This window comes from Gnatocerus cornutus, chromosome 6 (assembly GCF_029298725.1).
Source record: "Gnatocerus cornutus isolate USDA-ARS CGAHR chromosome 6, icGnaCorn1.1, whole genome shotgun sequence".
Classification (NCBI taxonomy): Eukaryota; Metazoa; Arthropoda; class Insecta; order Coleoptera; family Tenebrionidae; genus Gnatocerus; species Gnatocerus cornutus.
In genome coordinates, this window is record NC_142238.1 from 2,004,818 (window position 1) to 2,026,318 (window position 21,501).

Below are 21,501 nucleotides of genomic sequence, written 5' to 3' on the forward strand. Positions count from 1 at the left end.
GTTTAATTTAGATATTTTACAACGTGTGGCTTGATGATGAACTCTTAGAAGAAGAAAATTTTCATTTTCTGACTAATCAAAATTTGTGCCATTTTTTTATAAAATTCTGTAACTATGACGGTTTCAATCTTTAAGCAGTAAAATTTTGATTTTTTACTGCTTTTAACTTGGTCGTCAACTGTACCAAATGAGTAAATTTTAAAACAAGAAGCAGAATTTTTAAAAATTCTAATTTGTTGACGAACCAAAATTTCTGCCATTTTCTATAAAATTTTGTAACTTTGGCACCATCAAATTTTTGTCAGTAAAATTGAGACATTTTACTACTTTTGACTTGTTTATCAATTGCACCAAATTAGAAATATTTTGAACAAAAAACAGATTTTTTAGAAATTTTCATTTTTAGACGAACCAAAAATGTTTAGTGTTTACTTTCAAATTTTGTAACTTTGGCAGCTTTAATTTTTAGCTAGTAAAATTTGGAAAGTTTAGTACTTTTGACTTGTTTATTAATGGTGCTAAATTACAATAGTTTAGAGCAAGAAACAGATTTTTAAGATTTTAAATAAACTTGTAACAGTCTCAAATTTCAAGCAATTTAAACAATTTATTTCTTTTGACTCGTTTATCAACAACTGTATACTAAATTAAAAAAAAATTAGAACAAGACAGTTTTTAGAAATTTTCATTTTCGAACTCAAAATTTTTACCGTCTTCTATAAAATTCTGTAACTTTAGCAGTTTAAAATTTTGGGCAATTAATTTTGGACATTTTAATAATTTTGACTAGTTTATCAATTGTACCAAATTGGAAAAAAATAGTACTAGAAACAAAGTTTTTAGAAATTTTAATTCACAGACGAACCAAGAATTTTTGCCATTTTCTATAAAATTCTGTTACCTTTGCAGTATCAAATTTTAGGCAACAAAATTTGAACAGGGTACTACTTTCGACTTGTTTTCTTTAAAATTTAGTAACTCTTTGTTGTCTTTGGGAACTCTACTGACTTAAAATATTTTGGAACAAGAAACAGAGTTTTTTAGAAATTTTTATTTTCGAACTAACAGTTGTCACCGTTTGTATACATAAATTCCGTAACTTTAGCAGTTTTAATCTTTAGGCTGTAAAATTACTACTCTTGACTTGTTTATTAACAGTGCTAAATTGCAGACAATAAAATTTTTATTTTGATAACAAACCATAAATTTTTGACTTTCTATTAAACTTTGTAACTTCGGCAATTTTAATGTTAAAACAGTACAATTCGAAGGTTTTAGTATTTTAGACTTTATTAGGAAGCTGTGCTAAATTCCAAATTTTTGAACAAAAAACAGAATTTTTAGTAATTATTTTTTGAAGTCAAATCACTATCAATTAAACTATGTATCTTCTGCTATTTTAACTAAATTTTGTAATTTTTTTATACAATCTTTAGTCAGTGAAATTTCACGTTTAGACTAGTTTTGACTTGGCAACTGTGCTAAATTTTAAAGTATTAGAGCAAAAATCGGATTTAAAAAAATATATATTTTTGGACTAAAAATTTCTACCGTTTTCGTAAATTTGCTGTTTTAATCTTCAAGCAGTTTAATTTAGACATTTTACAACTTGTGGCTTGATGATCAACTATACCAAATTAGAAAATTTTGGAAAAAGAAATAGGATTTCTAATAATTTCTATTTTATGACTAAACTAAATTTGTGCCGTTTTTAATAAAATTCTAAAACTTTGACGGTTTCAATCTTTAAGCAGAAAAATTTAGATTTTTTACTACTTTTGACATGGTTGTCAACTTTACCAAATGAGCAAATTTTAAAACAAGAAGCAGATTTTTAAAAAAATTTAATTTGTTGACGAACCAAAATTTCCGCCGTTTTCTATAAAATTCTGTAACTTTGTCATTTCAAATTTTTATCAGTATAGTTTAGACATTTTACTACTTTTGACTTGTTTATCAATTGCACCAAATTAGAAATATTTTGAACAAAAAACAGAATTTTAAGAAATTTTCATTTTAGACGAACCAAAAATGTTTACTGTTTTCGTTCAAATTTTGTTTGTTAAGCAGTTTTAATTTTATCTAGTAAAATTTGGAAAGTTTAGTACTTTTGACTTGTTTATTAACGGTGCTAAATTACAATAGTTTAGAGCAAGAAACAGATTTTTAAGAAATTTTAATTTGGAGATGAAGCAAAAATTTCTACAGTTTTTGATAAAAATAAACTTGTGACTGTCTCAAATTTCAAGCAGTGTAATTTAAACAATTTATTTCTTTTAACTCGTTTATCAACAACTGTATACTAAATTAAAAAAATTAGAACAAGACAGTTTTTAGAAATTTTCATTTTTGAACTCAAAATTTCCACCTTCTTCTATAAAATTCTGTAATATTTGCAGATTGAAATTTTGGGCAGTTAAATTTGGACATTTTACTAATTTTGACTGGTTTATTAATTGTACCAAATTAGAAAAAATAGTACTAGAAACAGAGTTTTTTGAAATTTTAATTCACAGACGAATCAAGAAGTTCTGCCATTTTCTATAAAATTCTGTAACTTTGGCAGTTTAGAATTTTGAGCAGGTGAATTAGATCAGTTTTTTACTTTTGACTGGTTAATCAATTGTGCCAAATTAGAAAAAGTTAGATCAAGAAACAGAAATTTTAGAAATTTTAATTTGTTGACGAAGCAAAAATTTCCATCGTTTTTATAAAATTCAGTAACTTTTTCAGTTTATAATTTTGAGCAGTTACATTTGGACATTTTACTAATTTTCACTCGTTTATCAATTGTAGCAAATAAGTAAATTTTAAAACAAGAAACATAGTTTTTAGAAGTTTTAATTTGCAAACGAAGCAAAAATTTCCACCATATTTATAAAATTTAGTAACTTTGGGAGTTTATAATTTTGGGCACTTAAATTTGGACATTTTATTAATTTTGACTGGTTGATCAATTGTACCAAATTAGAAAAATTTTGTACTAGAAACAAAGTTTTTAGAAATTTTAACTCGAAGACGAAGCAAACATTTCCAAGATTTTCTATAAAAGTCTGTTACGTTTTCAGTTTCAAATTGTAGTCAAAAAAATTTGAACAGTTTACTATTTTCGAATTGTTCCAAATTGAACAAGAAACAAGAGTTTTTAGGAATTTCCATTATCAGACGAGCCAAAAATTTGGCGTTTGTACTATTTGTGCTAAATAACAAAATTTTAGCGCAAAAATCGGAATTTTTCCACCAGCAAGGACTAGAAAAATTATTTTCTACCTATTTACCTATTTCTATAGGCCATCCGCGTTCACCGCCAATCCTCTTTGCCGCTATCAATCAATTTAAACTAGGAAAGTTTAAAAGAAAATGGGTGTCAGTTCTTCATGTTGCTCGTTGCTTGAAGATTTATACTGAGCCGATAACTATTACGTTTTCCGGGGCGATGAATCATTTGAAACGATGGCGTCAACAGTTTCAAACTTTGCCAATTTATATCCAGCTAAAGTTCACTTGATCGGACAATGCTGGTTTCAGTAGACACGTTTTGTGATCCAGACTAAATGTTTTTAACAGAGTTAGCTTCGGTTTTCACTCGAAGGGTAAAGTTGCAGGTGATATTGGGAATCGGTCGTTAATAGTTGTCATTAATACACACTTTAATTGAGGATGACTGTTGACGGTTATTTTACATTTTGTCGAGCGAGTAAGACGGAATTCGAAACATCGATACCAAACTAATAGTTGCAGTATAAAGTGGGTCAACCCTGTTGAGAAGCATAAAATTTTATGTGTATTTTTATATCGGTAGTTTTCGGAAGCTTCATGTTATTTTTTGTGTTTTTACCATAAAATTGGTCGTTATTCATTCAGTTCAATGCAGTTGAATTAGTTGGATAAAATTGAAACAGAGGTTGTATAAAAACACTACAAATACCGGGGGTAGACGTGAAGATTTGAATCGTTAAGATGGCGGCCGTCAAGATGGCGGCCGTCGAAGATTGATTTGCCGTTTCCCAAAAACGTTTCTTGTTCTAATTTTTTATAAATTGGTACAACTGATAAATAAATCGAAACTAATAATATGTCTGAATTTTCTGTTTGAAATTTCTGTTTTTTGATCCAACTTTTTTTAATTTGGCCCAATTAATTAACCAGTCAAAATTAAAAAACTGTCCAAATTCACCTGCTCAAAATTCTAAACTGGCAAAGTTACAGAATTTTATAGAAAATGGCAGAAATTCTTGCTTCTTCTGTGAATTAAAATTTCTAAAAAATCAGTTTCTAGTACTATTTTTTTCTAATTTAGTGCAATTGATAAACCAGTCAAAATTAGTAAAATGTCCAAATTTAACTGCCGAAAAATATAAACTCCCAAAGTTACTGAATTTTATAAAAAATAGTATACATTTTTGCTTCGTCTGCAAATTAAAACTTCTAAAAACTATGTTTCTTGTTTTAAAATTTACTAATTTGCTACAATTGATAAACGAGTCAAAATTAGTAAAATTCACAAATTGAACTGTCCAAAATTTAAAACTATCAAAGTTACATACAGATTTTTATAGCAAAGATGGAAATTTTTGCTTCGTCTACAAATTAAAATTTCTAAAATTTCTGTTTCTTGATCTAACTTTTTCTAATTTGGCACAATTGATTAACCAGTCAAAATTAAAAAACTGGTCTAATTCACCTGCTCAAAATTCTAAACTGCCAAAGTTACAGAATTTTATAGAAAATTGTGGAAATTCTTGCTTGGTCTGTGAGTTAAAATTTCTAAAAACTCTGTTTCTAGTACTATTTTTTTCTAATTTGGTGCAATTGATAAACCAGTCAAAATTAGTAAAATGTCCAAATTTAACTGCCCAAAATTTTAAACTCCCAAAGTTACTGAATTTTATAAAAAATAGTATAAATTTTTGCTTCGTTTGCAAATTAAAACTTCTAAAAACTATGTTTTTTGTTTTAAAATTTACTAATTTGTTACAAATTATAAACGAGTCAAAATTAGTAAAATTCACAAATTTAACTGAGCAAAATTTGAAACTACCAAAGTTATATTCAGATTTTTATAGCAAAGGTGGAAATTTTTGCTTCGTTTACAAATTAAATTTTCTAAAATTTCTGTTTTTTGATCTAACTTTTTCTAATTTGACACAATTAATTAACCAGTCAAAATTAAAAAACTGTCCAAATTCACTTGCTTAAAATTCTAAATTGCCAAAGTTACAGAATTTTATAGAAAACGGCAAAAGTTTTTGCTTCGTCTGTGAATTCAAATTTCAAAAAACTCTGTTTCTAGTACTATTTTTTTCTAATTTGGTGCAATTGATAAACCAGTCAAAATTAGTAAAATGTCCAAATTTAACTGTTCAAAATTTGAAACTGCTAAAGTTACAGAATTTTATAGCAGAAGGTGGAAATTTTGAGTTCAAAAATGAAAAAGTCTAAAAACTGTTTTGTTCTATTTTTTTTAATTTAGTATGCAGTTGTTGATAAACGAGTCAAAAGAAGTAAATTGTCTAAATTTTACTGCTTGAAGTTTGAGACTGTTACAAATTTAATTTTATCGAAAACTGTAGAAATTTTTGCTTCGTCTCCAATTAAAATTTCTTAAAAAGCTGTTTCTTGCTCTAAACTATTGTAATTTAGAACCATTAATAAACAAGTTAAAAATACTAAACTTTCCAAATTTTACTAGCTGAAAATTAAAGCTGCCTTACTTACAAAATTTGAAATTAAACAGTAAACATTTTTGGTTCGTCTAAAATTGAAAATTTCTAAAAAATCTGTTTTTTTGTTCAAAATATTTCTAATTTAGGGCAATTGATAATCAAGTCTAAAGTAGTAAAATTTCTAAATTTTACTGACAAAAATTTGAAATTGCCAAAGTTACAGAATTTTATAGAAAATGGCAGAAATTCTTGCTTCGTTTGTGAATTAAAATTTCTAAAAACTGTTCTTAGTACTATTTTTTTCTAATTTGGTACAATTGATAAACCAGTCAAAATTAGTACAATGTCTAAATATAACTGTCCAAAAATTGAAACTGCTAAATACAGAATTTTATAGGAGACGGTGGAAATTTTGAGTTCAAAAATTAAAAATTTCTAAAAATTGTCTTGTTCTATTTTTTTTACTTTAGTATACAGATGTTGATAAACGAATCAAAAGAAGTAAATTGTCTAAATTTTACAGATTGAAATTTGAGACTGCTAAAAGTTTAATATTATCGAAAACTCTAGAAATTTTTGCTTCGTCTCCAAATAAAATTTCTTAAAAATCTGTTTCTTGCTCTAAACTTTTTAAATTTAACAGCGTTAATAAACAAGTTAAAAGTACTGGACTTTCAAAATTTTACTAGCTAAATATTAAAGCTGCCCAACTTACAAAATTTGAAATAAAACAGTAAACATTTTGGATTCGTCTAAAATTGAAAATTTCTAAAAAATCTGTTTTTTGTTCAAAATATTTCTAATTTAGGGCAATTGATAAACAAGTCCAAAGTAGTAAAATGTCTAAATTTTACTGACAAAAATTTGAAACTGAAAGTTACAAAATTTTATAGGAAACGGCGGAAATTTTGGTTTGTCAAAAATTAAAATTTTTAAAAAATCTGCTTCTTGTTTTAAAATTTACTCATTTGGTACAGTTGACAACCAAGTCAAAAGTAGTAAAAAATCTAAATTTTACTGCTTAAAGATTGAAACCGTCAAAGTTACAGAATCTTATAAAAAATGACAAATTTTGATTGGTCAGAAAATGAAAATTTTTAGAAATCCTTTTTTTTTCTTCTAAGATTCTCTAATTTGGTATAGTTGATCAGTAAGCCACAAGTTGTAAAATGACTAAATTAAACTGCTTGAAGATTAAAACTGCCAAATTTACGAAAACGGTAAAAATTTTTAGTTACGAAATTCGAAAGAAAACGGTAAACATTTTTGGTTCGTCTAAAATTGAAAATTTCTAAAAAATTTGTTTTTTGTTCAAAATATTTCTAATTTGTGGCAATTGATAAACAAGATAAAAGTAATAAAATGTATAAATTTTACTGACAAAAATTTGAAACTGCCAAAGTTAGAAAATTTTATAAAAAATGACAGAAATTATTGATTCGTCCGTGATTTAAAATTTCTAAAAACTCTTTTTCTAGTACTATTTTTTTCTAATTTAGTACAATTGATAAACCAGTAAAAATTAGTAAAATATCCAAATTTAACTGCCCAAAATTTGGAACTGCTAAAGTTATAGAATTTTATAGAAGACGTTGGAAATTTTGAGTTCGAAAATGAAAATTTCTAAAAACTCTCTTGTTTTCTATTTTTTTTTTAATTTAGTATTCAGTTGTTAATAAAGAGTCAAAAGAAGTAAATTGTCTAAATTTTACTGACAAAAATTTGAAACTGCCAAAGTTACAGAATTTTAGAGAAAACGGCAAAAATTTACAAAAGTTTGGTTCAAATGTTTAGTCCGAAAATGTTTTTTTTTTTAATTTGTAATATATATCTTAAGTGATTCACAAGTCAAAAGTAGTACAAACTCCAAATTTTATTGACTGAAGATTGAAAGTTACAAAATTTTATAAAAAACGAAAAAAATATTTGGTTCGTCCTAAAATAAAAATAATTTCGAAAATCTGCTTTTTGTTTTAAAATTTTCTAATTTGATCTAGGTAGCTGATACGTCAAAAATAGTTCAAATTTTACTACTTGACGATTAAAACTGCCAAAAGACAGGATTTTATAAAAACGACCTGCAAAAATTTAACATTCTAAAATGTGTCGAAAGTTGAGAACTTAAAGAAAGAAATTTAACATTGTAAACTTTGTAAATTCAAAGTGTTTTGTGCTTTACTTTCATAGCACTTGCCTAAAATTTTCCAGAACTTCTCAAAATGCACAGAACCCCATCACTTTGGGTGTAAAATTTTAGAATCCAAAAACCAAAAAGACCACCAATTAAAACGACAAAATTTCATATTTAAGATATTTCGATTAATAAATGAACCCGCAGTTTGTTCACAAAAACTTAATCCTTGCTGAAACTTAGTTAAAACATGTCAAAATTCCGACGCGATCCCCGCTAATCTCTCGTATCTAATTTAGTCTTATAGTAGTAGTTTGAAACTGGACACAAGTTGTGAAGAGATAATTGGTTTATATAAAGGGAGCAAATATACAGGCGACCCGCAAACTAGGGTGTCAAGAGTTTAACGGATCCTCGTTCAGACCCTAACTAATGACTGACTAAAGTCCTATCGGGATCGAGCTGTTTTCATTGCATACAACCGCATTTACATAAGTTGTGGTTAAAGCAAAACAGAGGCGTGCCGAATATTTAGAATAACAGATTTTCATTTAACTACCACTCGCAGATTTGTTTTGACTTTCATTAGCTCCACTCGCTCGCAATGTATAGTAATGCACTGAAAATTGATTGAATTTTTTTTTTATAATTTATTTACTTATTATTTTGTTTATTACTAGATATTTATTTATTATTGTTTTTCTCGTATTTGTTTATTATTTTGTTGCTTTATTAAGAATTTTATTTCTTTTTGATCTTTACAATAAACTATGTTATATTGAGTTTTTTATTTACTATTTTTCAAAATCGATGTAATTGTGAAATAAAGTTCAACATCGATTTTTTTACTCAATTATTTTTCAATTCTGTAAATTGGACAGTTTTAAAGTTAAAGAAACTGCATAAAATTTAATGATTTTGTTCTATGATCTGAAAGATTTTTTCTCTAAATTCCCTATTAAAACCCACGCATTTGCCAGTTTTTTATTTAAAACAACAAAATTACAAAATTGTGACTCACATGAAAAAATTCTTAGTTATTTGTTTCACTAGGCTAAAAAACTTTTGGAAATATGAGAAGAATCCGAGGCTGGAGGCGAGGATTTCAATTTCTGACTATTTCCAAAACATTGAGAGTGTAATACTATGCTTTTTCTACGACTACTCAAAATTTTAAACACTTCTAACTCGGTTATTTGGGGACTTATATTAAAGAATGACATATGTTTGGGATTCTAAGTAAAATTCTGCGTAAAATGAGCACAATTATTAAAGTTTGTGCCACAGATAATCGCCATATTGACCTAATTAGATTTAGGGACATATTTTTTTTGAAAAAAATTGAAATCTCCATTTGGTGCTCTAAAAAACAATAAAAATTTGCAAATCCTATTGCACTAATGCTAATTTTCTAATTGTTTTTGATCTAAAATTTTGTAATTTATCACATTTTATTGACAAGCTAAAAGTAGGACAAACTCCAAATTTTAGAAATTTGAAAATTAAAATTTACAAAATTTTTCAAAAAAAGGAAAAAATTTTTGGTTCATCAAAAAACAAATGTAAAAAGTTTAAATTTTAGTTCTTCACCATTGAAACTGTCAAAATTTACAAAAATTTGTAGAAAACTGTAGAAATTTTGAGTTCGAAACTGAAAATTTCTAAAAACTTTGATTTCTGTTTTGAAATTATCTATTTTGTAAAAGAAGTTTAAAAATTTAAATTTTACTGCTCGAAGCCTAAAACTGCCAAAAGTACAGAATTTTATAGAAAACGGAAGAAATTTTTGCTTTATCGCCAAGTTAAAATTTCTAAAAAATCTGTTTTTTGTTCTAATATTTACTAATTTCGTACTGTTGATAAACAAGTCAAAAGTAGCAAAAAATCTAAATTTTACTGCTTGAAGATTGAAACCGTCAAAGTTACAAAATTTTATAGAAAACGGCAAAAAGTCAATAATTGTCATAAGATGATAGTGTAATACTATGCTTTTTCTACGACTACCCAAAATTTTAAACGTTTCTAACTCGGTTATTTGTGGACTTATATCAAAGAATGACATATGTTTTGGATTCTAAGTAAAATTCTGCGTAAAATGAGCACACATATTTTAAGTTTGTACCACAGATAATCGCCATATTGACCTAATTAGATTGAGGGACATATTTTTTTCAAAAAAATTGAAATCTCCATTTGGTGCTCTAAAAAACAATAAAAATTTGCAAATCCTATTGCACTAATGCTAATTTTCAAATTGTTTTTGCTCTAAAATTTTGTAATTTATTACATTTTATTGACAAGCTAAAAGTAGGACAAACTCCAAATTTTACGGACTGAAAATTAAAAGTTACAAAATTTTTCAAAAAAAGGAAAACAAAACGAAAAAAACAAATGTTGTAAAAAGTTCAAATTTTAGTGCTTAAACATTAAAACTGCCAAATTTACAAAAAATTATAGAAAACTGTAGAAATTTTGAGTTCGAAACAGAAAATTTCTAAAAACTTTGTTTTCTGTTTTGAAATTATCTAATTTGTAAAAGTAGTTTAAAAATTTAAATTTTACTGCTGGAAGCCTAAAACTGCCAAAAGTACAGAATTTTATAGAAAACGGAAGAAATTTTTATCTCATCAGAAAACGAAATTTTCGATTTTTTTATTCCAAAATATTCTAATTTAGTAAAGTTGGTAAACAAGCCAAAGGCACTAAAAAGTCCAAATTGTACTGCCTGAAGGATGAAACATCCAAAGTTACAAAATTTGAACTTTTGCTTGGTCTGCAAATTAAAATTAGTACAAATGTGTTTCTTGGTCCAAATTATTGTAATTTATCACTGTTAATAAACAAGTCAAAGGTATTAAAGTTTACAAATTTTATTGGCCGAAAGTTAAAGCTGCCAAAGTCTCAAAATTTGAAAATAAGCAGTAAAACGCGTTGGTTCATCACCCAAAATGAAAAATTCTAATAATACAGTTGATAAACAAGTCAGAAGTTGCTAAATGTTCTAAGTTACAAAATTTTATAGAAAACGACAAAAATTTTGCTTCATCGGCAAGTTAAAATTTCTAAAAAATCTGTTTTTTGTTCTAATATTTACTAATTTGGTACTGTTGATAAACAAGTCAAAAGTAGCAAAAAATCTTAATTTTACCACTTGAAGATTAAAACCGTCAAGATTACAAAATTTTAAAGAAAACGGCAAAAAGTCAATAATTGTCATAAGATGATAGTGTAATAATATGCTTTTTCTACGACTACCCAAACTTTTAAACACTTCTAACTCGGTTATTTGTGGCCTTATATCAAAGAATGACATGTTTTGGATTCTACGTAAAATTCTGCGTAAAATGAGCACACATATTTAAGTTTGTACCACAGATAATCCATATTGACCTAATTAGATTTAGAGACATATTTTTTTCAACAAAATTAAAATCTCCATTTGGTGCTCTAAAAAACAATAAAAATTTGCAAATCCTATTGCACTAATGCTAATTTTCAAATTGTTTTTGCTCTAAAATTTTGTAATTTATTACATTTTATTGACAAGCTAAAAGTAGGACAAACTCCAAATTTTACGGACTGAAAATTAAAAGTTACAAAATTTTTCAAAAAAAGGAAAACAAAACGAAAAAAACAAATGTTGTAAAAAGTTCAAATTTTACATTAAAACTGCCAAATTTACAAAAAATTATAGAAAACTGTAGAAATTTTGAGTTCGAAACAGAAAATTTCTAAAAACTTTGTTTTCTGATTTGAAATTATCTAATTTGTAAAAGTAGTTTAAAAATTTAAATTTTACTGCTGGAAGCCTAAAACTGCCAAAAGTACAGAATTTTATAGAAAACGGAAGAAATTTTTATCTCATCAGAAAACGAAATTTTCGATTTTTTTATTCCAAAATATTCTAATTTAGTAAAGTTGGTAAACAAGCCAAAGGCACTAAAAAGTCCAAATTGTACTGCCTGAAGGATGAAACATCCAAAGTTACAAAATTTGAACTTTTGCTTGGTCTGCAAATTAAAATTTGTACAAATGTGTTTCTTGGTCCAAATTATTGTAATTTATCACTGTTAATAAACAAGTCAAAGGTATTAAAGTTTACAAATTTTATTGGCCGAAAGTTAAAGCTGCCAAAGTCTCAAAATTTGAAATAAGCAGTAAAACGCTTTGGTTCATCACCCAAAATGAAAAATTCTAATAATACAGTTGATAAACAAGTCAGAAGTAGCAAAAAATATTAATTTTACCACTTGAAGATTGAAACCGCCAAAGTTACAAAATTTTAGAGAAAACGGCAAAAAGTCAATTATTGTCATAAGATGATAGTGTAATACAATGCTTTTTCTACGACTACCCAAACTTTTAAACACTTCTAACTCGGTTATTTGTGGCCTTATATTAAAGAATGACATGTTTTGGATTCTACGTAAAATTCTGCGTAAAATGAGCACACATATTTAAGTTTGTACCACAGATAATCGCCATATTGACCTAATTAGATTTAGAGACATATTTTTTTCAACAAAATTAAAATCTCCATTTGGTGCTCTAAAAAACAATAAAAATTTGCAAATCCAATTGCACTAATGCTAATTTTCAAATTGTTTTTGCTCTAAAATTTTGTAATTTATTACATTTTATTGACAAGCTAAAAGTAGGACAAACTCCAAATTTTACGGACTGAAAATTGAAAGTTACAAAATTTTTCAAAAAAAGGAAAAATTTTTTGGTGCATCTAAAAACGAAAAAAACAAATGTTGTAAAAAGTTCAAATTTTAGTGCTTAAACATTAAAACTGCCAAATTTACAAAAAATTATAGAAAACTGTAGAAATTTTGAGTTCGAAACTGAAAATTTCTATAAACTATGTTTTCTGTTTTGAAATTATCTAATTTGTAAAAGTAGTTTAAAAATTTAAATTGTACTGCTGGAAGCCTAAAACTGCCAAAAGTACAGAATTTATAGAAAACGGAAGAAATTTTTATCTCGTCTGCAAACGAAATACACTATTACACAACAAGTGCGGAAAAATGGCAAATTTCGCACAAGTGAGAATGTTGGTTGAATAGAGGATCAAAATTTTTTTTACATTTTATTTGAATTTTTCCAGTACTATCAATTAGCGAAGATAACATAACGTTTTTCCTTCATTCTCCAGCCAATTAAAACGCTCGCAATTGTCTTATTTAATTTTCTTTGTGTTTACTTTGTCTCGGATTTCATAATTTCTGACTTCCCGACTTTCCTGTTTTCATTTCATTATTACAGAACGTTGAAAGTTGCAAGCTTTTAATGAAAATAAAGCCCACCAACTTTTAATAACAAGAATAGCTCATTTAATATAATTATTTTAAATGTGGCTGGAGAATATTTCCGTGGTACTGATATCAATTACTTTTTCGCTCCGAATAATTTTTCATCTGATAAAACGACTGTGAAATTAATCGCAGCGCGCACACATCCAGATAACTACCCTCATACTCAGGGAGAAAGTGATTGCTGGATCGATTAAACCGCAAAATACGAGAGAGAAAACTTCCGGATCGATAACTAAATTAATGACGGATTTATAAAGACTCAAGTTCAAAAGTCTTGCTTCATGCGGGGTTTACACGCGCGGAAAAAGTTCATTTAACGTCCTTGTTGCGTCATATCCTATTTTATTTGCTTTTTATTAAAGAAGCTTCGTCACCCAAAATACCCTTTCAGGACTAAAAATCAATTTAACGCCTTAGTAGCGTAATATACCGTCGCAATAAATTCCGTTTTTCCTAAAAATTTAATTATCTTTTGTGGGAAAAGTTGAACTACTTCATAACTTCACGTTTTTAAGTTGAAGCGAATTCTTTTTTTTGTTGGAAGAATTTGTAACACACGCGAAAACTTACTAACCAACGATCCAGTAAAATGGAATTTGTGTGCCACAAAAAATGTCTCGAACTAAAATAAACTTTAGACCCTTTAAACACAAAGCTCTATTCATCGAGCGTCTGCAAAACCTCCAGTTTTGCGGTCACGCGAAAACAAATTTCATAATGTATTGTTCTCTATGTCATGTTTTTACGTTTACTACGTTAACATTTTTAATGTGGGGCTCCGTTGTACATTTTATGTAGAATAAGTCATGTTCGCTTTTGTCATGTAAATTAATTAATAACGGAGAGAACGAGACTGAAAAATTTTATTAAAACTGTTACAGCCGACGAAACGGAAAATTGGATTCTGCGGTTGCCTAAAAATACACAGAATTAAAGATTTTTTCCAAGCAATCAATACTAGCTTGTTTTCCGCCTTGTTTAGAAGTTGGACAGTAAAAACTGAAAATTTACTGTCTTCCCTATTAAAAAAAATGTTTTTTAGAGCACCAAATGGAAATTTCAGTTTGAAAAAATTATGTCTCTAAATCTAAATAATTGTGCTCATTTTACGCAGAATTTTACTTAGAACCCAAAACATATGTCATTCTTTAATATAAGTCCACAAATAACCGAGCTAAAGGTGTTTAAAAGTTTGGGTAGTCGTAGAAAAAGCATAGTATTACACTCTCATCTTATGACACTCATTGACTTTTTGCCGTTTTCTCTAAAATTTTGTAACTTTGACGGTTTCAATCTTCAAGTAGTAAAATTAAGATTTGCTACTTTTGACTTGTTTATCATCTGTACCAAATAAATAAATATTAAAACTAAAAACAGATTTTTTAGAAATTTTTATTCGCAAACGAAGCAAGAATTTCTGCTATTTTCTATAAAATTTTGGCAGTTTCAAATTTTTGTCAGTAAATTTTTTTTTTAATTTTTAACTGCTCTATAATTCCACTCCCAAAATATTATATTTAAAATATCAAAATTACGAGTTTATAAATAAAATATTATTTGTTTGTTGTTTTGAACACGATATTAGAATTTAGAGTAAAAAAGAAAAATTTTTAGAAACTTTCTTTTCAAAAGAACCAAACATTTTGTAACTTTAGCAATTTCAATATACAGTCAGTAAAATTTTGAGTTTGCACCGCTTTTGACTTGTGAATCAATACCAAAATTATAACACAAAAAACGGGTTTTATAAACATTTTCATTTTCGGACTTAACATTTGTGCCTTTTTCTATAATTTTTGGCAAATTTGCCAGTTTCAATCTTCACGCTCAATAAAGTCATTTTGGACAGTTAATAAGGTAGACAAAATTTCCAAAATTTTATGTATGCAGCACTCAAGTTGCCAACATTAGAAATTTTATTATTAAACATATTTAAGAAAAATTTATTTGTCTTAAAAAATAGAAGTATCATGTCTAAAATATCAAAATTACAGATTTTTACAAAAAACTTTTGGTTTGCTCAAAAAATAAAAATTTTCAACATTTTGACATTGAATTGAACACGTCAAGCAGTGTCTAAAATTGTATGTCTATACCATTAAAACTATCTAAAATGTAGATTTTAATAAAAAATTACAAAATTTTAGTTTGTTGAAAAAATAAAAATTTTAAAAAATATCTACAGTTTTCGATAAAATTAAACTTGTAACAGTCTCAAATTTCAAGCAGTAAAATTTAAACAATTTACTTTTTTCAACTCGTTTATCAACAACTGTATACTAATAAAAAAAAATTAGAACTAGAGAGTTTTTAGAAATTTTCATTTTCGACCTTAAAATTTCCATCGTCTTCTATAAAATTCTGAAACTTTAGCAGTTTCAAATTTTTGGCAGTTAAATTTGGACATTTTACTAATTTTGACTGGTAGAATAGTACTAGAAACAGAGTTTTTAGAAATTTTAAATCACGAACGAATCAATAATTTCTGTCATTTTCTATAAAATTTTGTAACATTGGCAGTTTCAAATTTTTGTCAGTTAAATTTAGACATTTTATTACCTATTATCTTGTTTATCAATTGCCACAAATTAGAAATATTTTGAACAAAAAACAGATTTTTTAGAAATTTTCAATTTTAGACGAACCAAAAATGTTTACTGTTTTCTTTCGAGTTTCGTAACTAAAAATTTCTACCGTTTTCGTAAATTTGGCAGTTTTAATCTTTAAACAGTTTAATTTAGACATTTTACAACTTGTGGCTTAATGATCAACTATACCAAATTAGAAAATCTTAGAAGAAAAAAAAGGATTTCTAAAAATTTTCATTTTCTGATCAATCAAAATTTGTGTCATTTTTTATAAAATTCTATAACTTTGACGGTTTCAATCTTTAAGCAGTAAAATTTAGATGTTTTACTACTTTTGACTTGGTTGTCAACTGTACCAAATGAGTAAATTTTAAAACAAGAAGTAGATTTTTTAGAAATTTTAATTTTTGACAAACCAAAATTTCCGCCGATTTCGATAAAATTTTGTAACTTTGGCAGTTTCAAATTTTTGTCAGTAAACTTTAGACATATTACTACTTTTGACTTGTTTATCAATTGCTCTAAATTAGAAATATTTTGAACAAAAAACAGTTTTTTATGAATTTTTCAATTTTAGACGAATCAAAAATGTTTACTGTTTTATTTCAAATTTTATAAGTTGGGCAGCTTTAATTTTTAACTAGTAAAATTTTGAAAGTCTAGTACTTTTGACTTGTTTATTAACGGTGTTAAATTAAAAAAGTTTAGAGCAAGAAACAGATTTTTAAGAAATTTTATTTGGAGATGAAGCAAAAATTTCTACAGTTTTTGATAATATTAAATTTGTAATTGTCTCAAGTTTTAAGCAGTAAAATTTAGAAAATTTACTTCTGTTGACTCGTTTATCAACAACTGTATACTAAATTAAAAAAAAATAGAACAAGACAGTTTTTAGAAATTTACATTTTTGAACTCAAAATTTCCACCGTTTTTTATAAAATTCTGTAACTTTAGCAGTTTCAATTTTTGGACAGTTATATGTGGAGATCGTACTAATTTTGACTGGTTTATCAATTGTACCAAATTAGAAAAAAATAGTACTAGAAACAAAGTTTTTAGAAATATTAATTCACAGACGAATCAAGAATTTTTGCCATTTTCTATAAAATTCTGTAACTTTGGCAGTTTCAAATTTTTGTTAGTAAAATTTAGACATTTTACTACTTTTAACTTGTTTATCAACTGTACCAAATTAGTAAATGTTAGGACAAAAAAAAATATTTTAGAAATTTTAACTTGCCGATGAAGCAAAAATTTCTGTCGTTTTCTATAAAATTTTGTAACTTTGGCAGTTTCAAATTTTTGTCAGTAAAATTTAGACATTTTATTACTTTTATCTTGTTTATCAATTGTCACAAATTAGAAATATTTTGAACAAAAAATAGATTTTTTAGAAATTTTCAATTTTAGGCGAACCAAAAATGTTTACTGCTTTCTTTCGAATTTCGTAACTAAAAATTTCTACCGTTTTCGTAAATTTGGCAGCTTTAATCTTCAAGCAGTTTAATTTAGACAACTTGTGGCTTAATGATCAACTATACCAAATTAGAAAATCTTAGAAGAAAAAAAAGGATTTCTAAAAATTTTCATTTTCTGACCAATCAAAATTTGTGTCATTTTTTATAAAATTTTGTAACTTTGACGGTTTCAATCTTTAAGGAGTAAAATTTAGATTTTTTACTACTTTTGACTTGGTTGTCAACTGTACCAAATGAGTAAATTTTAAAACAAGAATTTTAAAACAGATTTTTTAGAAATTTTAATTTTTGACAAACCAAAATTTCCGCCGTTTTCTATAAAATTTTGTAACTTTGGCAGTTTCAAATTTTTGTCAGTAAAATTTAGGACATTTGCCAACTTTTGACTTGTTTATCAACGGTATCAAAGTTTTTAGAATTTTTGATTTTAGGTGATGAACCAAAACGTTTTAGAGCTTTGGCAGCTTTAACTTTCGGCCAATAAAATTTGTAAACTTTAATACCATTGACTTGCTTATAAACAGTGAAAAATTACAATAATTTAGACCAAGAAACAAATTTGTACAAATTTTAATTTGCAGACCAAGCAAAAATTTAAATTTTGTAACTTTGTAAGTTTCATCCTTCAGGCAGTACAATTTGGACTTTTTAGTGCCTTTGGCTTGTTTACCATCTTTAGATGTTTTTTGCAGACGACATAAATTTTTTTTTTGTTTTCTATAAAATTCTATACTTTTGGTAGTTTTTGGCTTGGAGCAGTAAAATTTGAACTTTTAAACTACTTTTACAAATTAGATAATTTCAAAACAAAAAACATAGTTTTTAAAAATTTTCAGTTTCGAACTCAAAATTTCTACAGTTTTCTATAATTTTTTGTAAACTTGCCAGTTTCAATGTTCAAGCAGTAAAATTTAAACTTTTTACAACATTTGACTTTTTCGTTTTTAGATGCAATAAAAAAATTTTCCTATTTTTGAAAAATTTTGTAACTTTCAATTTTCAGTCCATGAAATTTAGAGTTTGTTCTACTTTTCAATAAAATAAAATGTGATAAATTACAAAATTTTAGAGCAAAAACAATCTGAAAATTAGCATTAGTGCAATAGGATTTGCAAATTTTTATTGTTTTTAGAGCACCAAATGTAAATTTTAATTTTTTTGAAAAAAATATGTCTCTAAGTCTAATTAGGTCGATATGGCGATTATATGTGGTACAAACTTAAATAATTGTGCTCATTTTACGCAGAATTTTACTTAGAATCCAAAACATATGTCATTCTTTAATATAAGTCCACAAATACCCGAGTTCGAAGCGTTTAAAATTTTGGGTAGTTGTAGAAAAAGCATTGTATTACACTCTGATGTAATGGCTTTTATTGACTCGGTTCATTTGTTTCACTCGCTCGCAATGAGTCTCATAACGTGCACGTATAGCTCTACATATCCCGAAATGGGAATTTCAAATTTTGTTTGAAATATTTGGTTTTAATTTGGAAGTTGGTATTACTGCAAAATGTCAATTGTGACAATTCGTGTTTGTGCTGTTATACCAACTTCCAAATAGTCAGAAATTGAAATCTTGCTCTCCAAGCACGGATTCTTCTCATGTTTCCAAAAGTTTTTTAGCCTAGTGAAACAAATAACTATGAATTTTTTTCCAGTGCTTCACAATTTTGTAATTTTTTTGTTTTAAATCCTAAACTGACAAATGCGTGGGTTTTAATAGGAAATTTAGAGAAAAAGTCTTTCAGGTCATAGAACAAAATCATTAAATTTTTCGTTTCTTTAACTTTAAAACTGTCTAATTTACAGAACTGAAAAATAATTTAGTATTTCTTAGAACACCCAATCAAGATTCAATACCAGCCCACTTTGCTGATATGAAAAATCTGAATTAATGTCTTATCTTTATTTCCAATTCACAATTTGCTAAACCTGAAAAAAATTGTATAGAAACCATTTGAAATCACTTGAGAGATGGTTCACTCTTCTTGAAAAAAACGTTGAAATTCCCGCTCAAGCCGGTTATCTTTTAGCGTTGACGTAAATGGGCTTTCCTAGCATTTCAGATTTAAGTAAGTTGTTTTGATGGATCCGTCAAATCAATTTATACATTTTGACTTGAGGAATCGAACAAAGTGCAGAATCGCCTTAATTTAAGTCAAAATGTCGATAAAAGTGATAAAAGCATTGTGTCGGGTTAATGTAAGCATAAATATTGATAAAGGTAATAAAAGCTTTTTCAAACGGAATTTAAAATAGAATTCTGTTTAATAGAGACGACAAGACGCGACAGCGCTTTTAAATTGCAATTTATACTTCTAATAATATAATTTACTATCTAGATTTTGTGGACCAGGAACTTTTATGACAGACGGGATAATCGTTTTTCTAGTTTTTGTTTATAATGAATTGAGCAGATGATATTTTTAAACATGATAATAACTGTACATATTTGAATTCAACAATTTCTATTGTTGTGCTTTTTTTTTATTGATTTCTAAATTCTGCTACCATTATACATTTTTTCGATTTTGTGCTTCTTCTCTACGTTTTCTTAATTTACTCTACATTCCTAAACTTATCAAGATCATCTAGTTTATTATTTGTTTTTCTAAATTCTACGCTTGTTTCCTCTGCATTCTTTGGTCACTCCGGATTTTCTGGTGTTAACATTCTATAGGTTCTTTAGTTGCTTTATCTCTCACGATTTCTTTAAACATATATTTTTTTTTTTGTCTTCTCTGGTTTGGTTTCCCAATATTTTGGAGTTTCTGCTTCCATCACTTTTTCTCAGTATTTGTTGGCATTCTCCAGTTTCTCTATGCTCAACTGTAGTTTTTCATCGCTAATTTCTCTACATTGTTTCCTCTATGTAGATTTTCTGTTTTCTTTCTAAAGTTTCGAGTTTTTCAAAATTTTCTGTTTTTCTGCATTCTCCGGGTTTTCCACTTTCTCTGGCTTCTCTAGATGCTCTGGAATTGCTTCAGTTTCTAGTTTTTTTTTAATTCTACGTAGTTTTTGCTGTCTCTGCATTCTATAGCGTCTCTAGATTGTCTAAATTTTCTACATTATTTGTCTTCTATACCTTTCTTCCGACGGTTTTTCTGCATATTGTTATATTTTTAGAATTTCTACCTTTTCTACATTTTTCGATTTATCTTTATTTTTGTAATTTTCTGTTTTTTCTATATTCTTTGGTTTGTCGGTATTTTCTAATTCCTCTTCATTGTATGCTTTATCTAACATTTTTGATTTATCTTCTTTTACCTTTCATTCGTTTGTCTAAATTCTCTGGTTTTCCCAACCCCTTTATGGTTTTCTCGGCTTCACTTTTATTTTCTGGTTCCGCCACTTTCTCCAGTTTTTCTATAGTTTATAATTCTAAATTTTTTACTTTCTCAGTTTTCTCTACATCAGTTTCTTCGCCTTTCATGTTTTTTCTATTCACTAGTCTTTTGTTTACCTAGTTTCTCTGTTTTTTGGGTTTCCTATTTCATCAGTATGTGCATTTTTTGGATTTTTTCGTTTCTCTATATTCTCTGATTTCGCTACAGTTTTCTGCATTTTCTCAATATATTGTATTGTTTTCTCTTGATTCTCTGCTTTGTCTATATTCTCAAGTTTCTATGAATTCTTTGGTTTCTCTACATTTTTCTTTGGCTGCTTCCTATCGTTTTTCAAAATTTTTAGTTTTCCTGCATTATTCGGGTTTTCCACTTTCTCTGGCCTCTCTAGATGCTCTGGCATTGCTTCAATTTCTAGTTTTTTTTTTTAATCTACATAGATTCTACTGTCTCTGCATTCTATAGCGTCTCTAGATTGTCTAAATTTTCTACATTATTTGTCTTTTATACCTTTCTTCCTTTTCTTAGTTCTTTCCTTTCTTTAATTTTTCGATATTTTTCGCTTTTCCTACATTGTCTGGCTTTCCGCTTTCTACGATGTTTCTGCATTTTGTTGTATTTTAAGATTTTCTAACTTTTCTACATTTTTTTGCTTCTTGTAGATTTTCTGATTCCTCTACATTTTTCAATTTATTTTTATTTTCGTAATTTTCTGTTTGTCGGTATTTTCTAATTCCTCTTAATTTTATGCTTTATCTATCATTTTTGATTCCTCTTTCATCTTTCTTTCGTTTGTCTAAATTCTCTAGTTTTTCCAACCTCTTTATGGTTTTCTGGATTGTCTGCTTTATTTTTATTTTCTGGTTTGGCCGCTTTCTCCAGATTTTCTATCGTTTATAGTAATTTAAAAATTTTTACTTTTTCAGTTTTCTCTACATCAGTGTCTTCACCTTTCATGTTTTTTCTATTCAAT

The 21,501-nt window shown here is 27.1% G+C and overlaps 1 protein-coding gene across 1 annotated transcript in view; it reads left to right on the top strand.

The window, feature by feature from the left end:
* The window catches only part of LOC148172209 (C3 and PZP-like alpha-2-macroglobulin domain-containing protein 8), a 213,599-nt gene that overhangs the window by 43,065 nt on the left and 149,033 nt on the right, over positions 1 to 21,501 (top strand). The gene's annotated exons all lie outside the window — the stretch shown is intronic.